Source organism: Clarias gariepinus, chromosome 7 (assembly GCF_024256425.1).
Source record: "Clarias gariepinus isolate MV-2021 ecotype Netherlands chromosome 7, CGAR_prim_01v2, whole genome shotgun sequence".
NCBI lineage: Eukaryota > Metazoa > Chordata > Actinopteri > Siluriformes > Clariidae > Clarias > Clarias gariepinus.
In genome coordinates, this window is record NC_071106.1 from 34638485 (window position 1) to 34646136 (window position 7652).

Sequence of the window (7652 nt, forward strand, 5' to 3'; positions counted from 1 at the left end):
ATTTCTTTGCTCACCTTTCAATGTCTGTATGAAGATGCGCCTATGTACTTAAAAGAACTCCTTACCACTCACTGGCACCAGCGTACTTTACGCTCCACCAACACACACCTCCTTTTACTTCCTAGGACTCGCTCCCGTACCACTGGAGATAGAGCCTTTTCTTGTGCTGCCCCACGACTGTGGAATACCCTTCCTCCTCATTTAAGGGCTCCACAGTCTGTGACATGTTTTAAGACAAACCTGAAAACGTTTCTCTTTAATCAATGTTTTAACTGATTATTTAACTGTGTAATTATTGCTGTTTTTAATGTGATGTTCTCCTAATTGTCTGACTGCACTCTGAGATTTTCCTTGTAAAATGTAAAGTGCATTATAAATTAAATTCATTATTATTATTATTATTAATAATCCCAAATTTCAATTTAATCAAATGTTTTCTATTATGTTCAGATTCTTTCACCCCGGCTGAGATAGCCGTGCCACAGACAAGTGTAAAAACAGGAAGTGATGTTGAATTCCAGTGTAAATCATTTTATATGTCACCTGAGACAGATCAGAAAGGCAATGTTTATGCCTATCTGTCCAAAAATAGCACTGTAATACAGATGACTATTTGGGACTCAGTAAAGAATAAGGCAAGGTTTACCTTAAAAGATGTTGCGATGCAAGATGCTGGGACATATACAGTATCTGTTTTCTGATGTCAGAGCAGCACCCTTTTCCTAAAAAAACGAATGGAATCAATGAAGTCAACCTTCACATTACTGGTAAGATGCACCTTAAACCAATATATCATTAACAGAAAGTTAGCAATGTTACTGTATTTATTTTATAAACAAGCAGGTGGCAATGTGCATGAAAAAAAGTGCACGCTTTTGTTACCTGGCTTTGAAAAGGGAATTGAAACAAAGACTCATGAAAACATTACAGTATAACTGTTTTATAATTCATTAAGACAACCAATGTTTTGATTATCTGTATAAGCATTTTTTCTAGACAACAGTGGTTTATTCTATAACTTTATATTAAAAGAAAAAAAAACATTATATACAGTTATGCTTTGTTAAAAAAAATTTATCATAAAAATATATATGACTGCATATACACTGCCCGGCCAACAAAGTCACACTGGGCCTTCACACAAGATTTTTCTGCATAGATTATACACACTTGCACATATACATGTAAAACCATATACAACATTGAGGTGGACAACTTTTGCTATGCATTTCATGGATTCTACTCAAGATGGAGTCAGTTATTTTTTTCTTGTTTACAAAGACACCCAATGAAATTTTATATACTTTTCTTAGGGGATTTTTACAATAACCAACAAACTGTGCCACCATGATTTTAAGTCATTAAGGATGCCATTTTTTTAAAAATATATTTTAAACAGCTGTGGCAATTGCTTAAACTTATCCCCAAAAAAGTGTCTAGTAACTTTCTTAGTTATATAAAAGCTGCTGACGATGATTCCTACTATTACAGTTAGCAAGGAACACCTGTGACACACTCACAATGCATGTGCCCACTGTGCCCAATGTCTTTCTGGTGCACTGGGGTGGTGATGACGCTGTGCTTGGGCCTTATGTTTGTTGCTTTGCAAATATATTTTTACAATTTGATTTCAACAAACATTTAAATGATCTTTAATTATAATCCTTTTTTTTTTTTCTTAAAGATGATGATTCACCACTATCTTTCAAGGTCTTAATAATGCACTGGATAGTTCTTAATCCAATTTTAGTAGTTTGACCAAACTGCTTAGTTGCTTATTTGCATGATGCAGGACTAAAACAGTCCCTTTTGAAACAGAGTCACAGGACATGCCTTTTGCAACAACCACAGGACATGCCTTTTGAGAATAAGAAGCTACTCACAGCATCAGTTAGGGTTAGGGTTAAATACTTTGTTGCCACCTGAACCATGCCTATTATTGCAGTAACTATAAGGTGGAAGGCTCCACTTTAAAAAGTAAAGTGAAAGGGCTCCTTCACTTAAAATTTGCCTAGTTAAAGCCAGGTAGTGTTTTTTTTTTTTTTTAAGCCAGTGTATAGAGTAAGTTATGCTTTTATGATGAAGATATAGCATGTATTTTCAGCATGTTTATCTAGGGCTAATTAATGTCAATTTTATTTAAATAAACAATAATGTTAATCTTACTGTAGATGGGAAGATTCAGCTAATTGCCATAGTTTCTTCTGCTGCTCTCCTCCTGGTTGGGTTTGGCTTCATTATCATTTATCGCTACAGAAAGATGATAAATGACAGTAAGTTGTGCTGACAGCTGTGTCTCTTTCAACAAATAAATTTAATGTACATAAAAATGTAGTAAAAGAAAGAATAATAAAGATGTGTTTTTGCAGAGTTGAGTCAAAACCAAGGACAGAGGTACACTAAATATATTATTTTACGTGAAACGCATTTCATTATCAGGATAGCTGTGCAAAACAGCTATAAACTAATAAACTTTTTTCCGTCTCCAGCAATGTATCTACAAATACGAAGAATAATGAAGGTTTACAGCAAGTAAACCCCACAATGAACAGGTATGCTTACATTGCATTGGAAATAAGTGACTGATTATACTTTAGTTTTACACTAATCTTGGTGTACTTTATAGTGGTACAATAGAATTATTTAATGCTGGCAATTTAGGTGTTTGGTCTTAACTTTGTCCGTATCTGAAATATATAAAGTTTAAGAATTAGAAAATAATTTGATAAACAGCAACTGTGTCAACTGAATTTAATATAGAACTGATGAAACTGACTTTGCTGGTTATGCTTTGCTTGTGTCACATACTGAACGCTGTCTCTTTTTTTAGTCATGAACCATCCAGGAATGAAATTTACAACGACTCGCAGGAATACGCCACAATCCCTGAAATAGGAAGCAATATCAAATATCTATAAATGGCAGCTAGATTAATGTGATGTTTTCACAGGTGTCATTAAACCACTCACTCCTTGTTATGTCATTTCTTGGTAAAGGTGCTAAGTCTTGTGCGCTGTGCTTTTCTAGACGCAAACTATGCAGACGACATACATTATTACAAAATATTTTGGTAAAATTGCACTTGTAAAACACAAATGCTGATTGTAATCTTTAATGTCAATATGTCTTTGCTCATTATAGTGGTGCTGAAGCCATAGTGATGTATAATCTTACTGAAGCCTGATGAATAAACAGTTAATTGCAGCAGCATGGTATGTTTCTTTTGCTGTTATACTGCATTTTCAGGAATAAATACATGAGTTCAGTTCGTTTACTTATGCTAATTTAAATTTACTATAGTATATCTGAGTAAATCCTTAGGACAAAGTTAGTAAACTTAGCGCAAAACTTAGTTTGTCCAGAAGAGTTCTTTAGAGTCTGTGAGATAAAGAACTAAAAAAGTTCATATTAGTTTGTTTGAGGACCACTGTTCCATCTGTATGTTCAGGGCAGAGGCTTGCCATCGTATTTGAAGGGGATCCATTAAGCAATTTTTTTTATCTTTTCTGGACATTTACATGTGTTACAAGAGAAATAAAATGTCCCGTACTCTTTTTTTATTTTTCTATTTTTCTCCATAAATGGGCTAGAAGATGCTAAAAAAAAATTGGGGACGATTTGCAAAGGATTTTCAGCACAACTTGTGTCTGCCCCTTGAGAGCACTGCCTGGAACTTCCCAGAAGTCTACTGTTTTCAAGGAAGTCCTGTTTCCTACAATATTTCTTTTACTATATCTGATTGTCTGGAAAAATAAACTTTTAGAAAGTGGTGTGGGGAGGGGGGCAGAAGTATTACCTGCATATAAAGCTACAGATGCTAAAGTGTGTGAAATAAAAGTGCAACAGAAGACCAGGAGATACATAATATGAATGATATTTCAACTGGAGACTTAAAACTTTGGGTACCTTTTAAGATTTAACTTATAAAACCTGTAGGAACATGTATTCAATTATGCACTAATCTAACCAAGCCAAGCGAGTATTTCTGCATACAGAATTCCATCACATTTGGTGTTCCCTCTTTCTCTTGACAAAACTCTAAATGTCTTTATAAAAAATATTATTTCATAATAAGTGTTGCATTCAGTTGCTTTGTGCCATTTGTAAATACAAACGCCAGACTAATGCCCGACATGGTACTGTAGCACTGTACAGTATCTCACTCACTCACAAATCATCCATATCGCTTTATCCTGTGTAAAGGATTGCAGGCGGGCGCCTAGAGCCTTTTCCAGGAGACTTAGGGCATGAGGCGGGGTACACCCTGGACAATTTCCATTCAATTGCAGAGCACACACGTACACCCTCACATGCTCATTCACACACTATAGGAACTTTGAGAATTTCAATTAGCCTAATATGTGAATGTCTTTGGACTGTGGGAGGAAACTCACCAAGCAGGGAGAACATGCTAACTTCATGCACACAGACCTTTACAGATCAAATAAAGTAGGTCATATGTATTTGTGTAAAATGGTTTTGGAGACAGATTAAAACAACTTAGAATAAAAGATGAATAAACATTAACTTTAAGGAATGTTTCATTATGGGACTCAGGCACTTACAGTTGTGTGTACTCATTATCAAGATATCTTACAAAGAACATAACAGGATCAGGAAATAATTTAATCTACATTCAAGTCAAGACATTATGGTCACTGAAACAAAGGTTATTTCATGTGATTAATAAAATAAATAATTTATTAAGTGCTGAATACCATTTGTAAAGCATTTAGCAGGGACAAGCAAGACCACAGACACAGGGAACACAAAGATAAGGAAATGAGTGCTCTTGCATACATAAAAAGGACAGTAAAATTTGCACATTAGGATAAATCACCTGGTTCTATTAACAAGTGGTTGAATAGGTAGCTTGAAGGCCTCCATAAATGGTAGCAGGCAGTGTTGGGAGGTTGATTGGCAGAACAGGAGGGAACAGCAAAGCTAACTCACAATCCACTTCTCTGCAAGTTGCTCCAGATTGAAGACTTCTTTGTTCCACAAAAGAAAACACAGAAGGACTACGAGCCCTCCAATAGTTATGGGTCGTTCTCTGAAAAATCAACGATTCATTCTTTTTGAATGAGTCTTTAACATGACTCAGAAGAATGAGTAGTCTCAAAAAGTGATTCGTTCATTTACTACTGGGCGTGCATGCACAAACCATCGCCAAACCTCCATGGGTTATGTACAGGAAACAAATAAAGTCATTAATGACAAAAATGACTCCCATAGACGCTATGCAGTGTATAAAGATACATATTTCACACTGCAAAAAGTATATATACAGTAATACAGATCGGAGGACAGTAACATCAACCAAGTGTACAAATGAGGTTAGTGTAATATACCAGGTTATTTTACTTGTAACCTGCAAATATAGCTTTAAGGTTAAGGTAGTGCCTACACTGTAAAAAGTGATAGCAAATAAAAAATATCTTAAATTTAGTTGAATTTATCTACGTCATTTTCTTAATATAAAATTACAATATCAGATTATTAAGTCTTTTATTAAGTTCTAGTTTCTGTATTTTGTTCCTTGTTCTTTTAGCAGATAGTTTTGCTACTTTTAGGCATTTATTTATTGACACTTGTCACTGAGTTTTTGTTTGCATGACACATACACTTTGAACTTAATTTATACACAAGAAATACTACACAAGTTTCAGCAGAAAGTTATTATCACTATCGATATAGCACCAACTACCTTTTTCTAAGAAAAAAATACAGAAATGAAAGAAGGTGGCACTTTATTAATCTAGTTTAGTTTTAACTGTAAGATACTGTAACACTTTCATGTAATATACCTATAGAGTAGAGATATGTAGATAAAATGTATTGATTTAGATACAAACACAAAAGTAAGAATATCATACAATCGATAGCTTTTTAACGCTGCTTGCTCAGCTCACTGTTATATTACATTGCTTGCAGAGCACTATTACTATTTGTGCTATGACCCTTATACACGCTCTTGTGGTGAAAAAGAGACCAGACCACATCCATCGCTCAAGCTCTACAATGCCTCACTTCATCCTTATGTTAAGTAAGTACTGTATATCATAGATATTTTTCTACCAAGAACATGATTTTAATAATTGAGATGGATTTAAGAAATTTAAGAATTAATAGTTTGCCTGATTTTGATTTAACAGTGATTGTCATGGCTGGGTTATCTCAAGCTCAAGGTATGGATTAATACACTAGAAGCAAAAGAATTGAAGTATTACAGTAACACTAATCCAGCAACATATGAACTGTTAGTCTATGTTTGTCAGATTAAATATCTATTTTTTGTTTTATAGATCAAGCAATCTATCCAGCAAAGATTTTTTCCAACATAAACAAACACAAACTGGAGTTTACATGCAGCACATATGGGCTGAAGGAAAAAGAGAAGGACAGCAATGTTTATATTTACCTCTGTAGAAATGGAATTGCCATAGATATGAGATCAAGCTGTAGAGATGCTACATTTTATATAGACAACCCTACAAATGACAATACAGGAAATTACAGTTGTCTCTTTTCAGTGTATAATTATAACTACACGGTTGTGAAAGGAAATGGAATAAATCCCATCATCATTACTGTAAACGGTAAGATCTTTAAAAAATACTGTTTCATTACCTGATTCCTATGATCCTTAAGCATTAAAGACTACTAATAATCCCAAATTTCAATTTAATTAAATGTCCTGTTTTATGTTCAGATTCTTTTATCCCGGCTGAGATAACCTCACCACAGACAAGTGTAAAAACAGGAAGTGATGTTGAATTTCAGTGTTCATCAGAATATATGTCACCTGAGACAGATCAGAAAGGCAATATTTATGCCTATCTTTCCAAAAACAGCACTGTAATACAGATGACTATTTGGGACTCAGTAAAGAATAAGGCAAGGTTTACTTTAAAAGAAGTTACGATGCAAGATGCTGGGACATATATCTGTTTTTTGATGTCAGAGCGGCGCCCTTTTCCTAAAAAAGTGCACGGCATCAATGAAGTCAACCTTCATATTACTGGTAAGATGCATTTTAAACCAATATATCTTTAACAGAAAATTAGCAATGCTACTGTAGATATTTTCTAAACAATGGGGTGACAATGTGCATAAAAAAATGCATGCTATTGTTACCTGGCTCTGAAAAGGGAATTGAAACAAAGACTCACGAAAACGTTACAGTATAACTGTTTTATAATATATTAAGACAACCAATGTTTTGATTATTTGTATAAGCATTTTCTTTAGACAACAATGATTAATTCTTTTTATTTATTGATTCTTGTTTAGAACTTTTTATTAAAAGAAAAAAATATTGTATAATGCTTTGTAAAAAAAAAAAATTAATATGATTTTTTTTAATCATAAGAATGTACGCTATGCCTGCATATACATTGCCCGGCCAAAAGTCACACAATCTAATATTTTGTTGGACTGCCTTTTGCTTTGATTCTGGCACACGGTTTTCTTCACATTGTTACTTCCACTATTAAACATAGCTAATAGTTATACTGTTTTTTTTTTTTTTTTTTTATTGAATTGGCATAGACACTATGGCATCAGCACTATGATGTCATAGCTCTGATAGTGTTAATGCTCTTATGGTGCTGATGCTTTAATATTGCTGATGTCATGTGAAAGTGCCCTGT

The 7652-nt window shown here is 34.0% G+C and overlaps 1 long non-coding RNA gene across 1 annotated transcript; it reads left to right on the top strand.

Annotated features, from left to right (window-relative positions):
• The first annotated feature begins 5942 nt into the window (after positions 1–5942).
• LOC128527600 (uncharacterized) lies at positions 5943–6565 on the top strand. The gene is made up of 3 exons (XR_008360892.1): positions 5943–6046; positions 6156–6188; positions 6306–6565. It is a non-coding gene; the product is annotated as an uncharacterized LOC128527600 (long non-coding RNA).
• The last annotated feature ends 1087 nt before the right edge of the window (positions 6566–7652 follow it).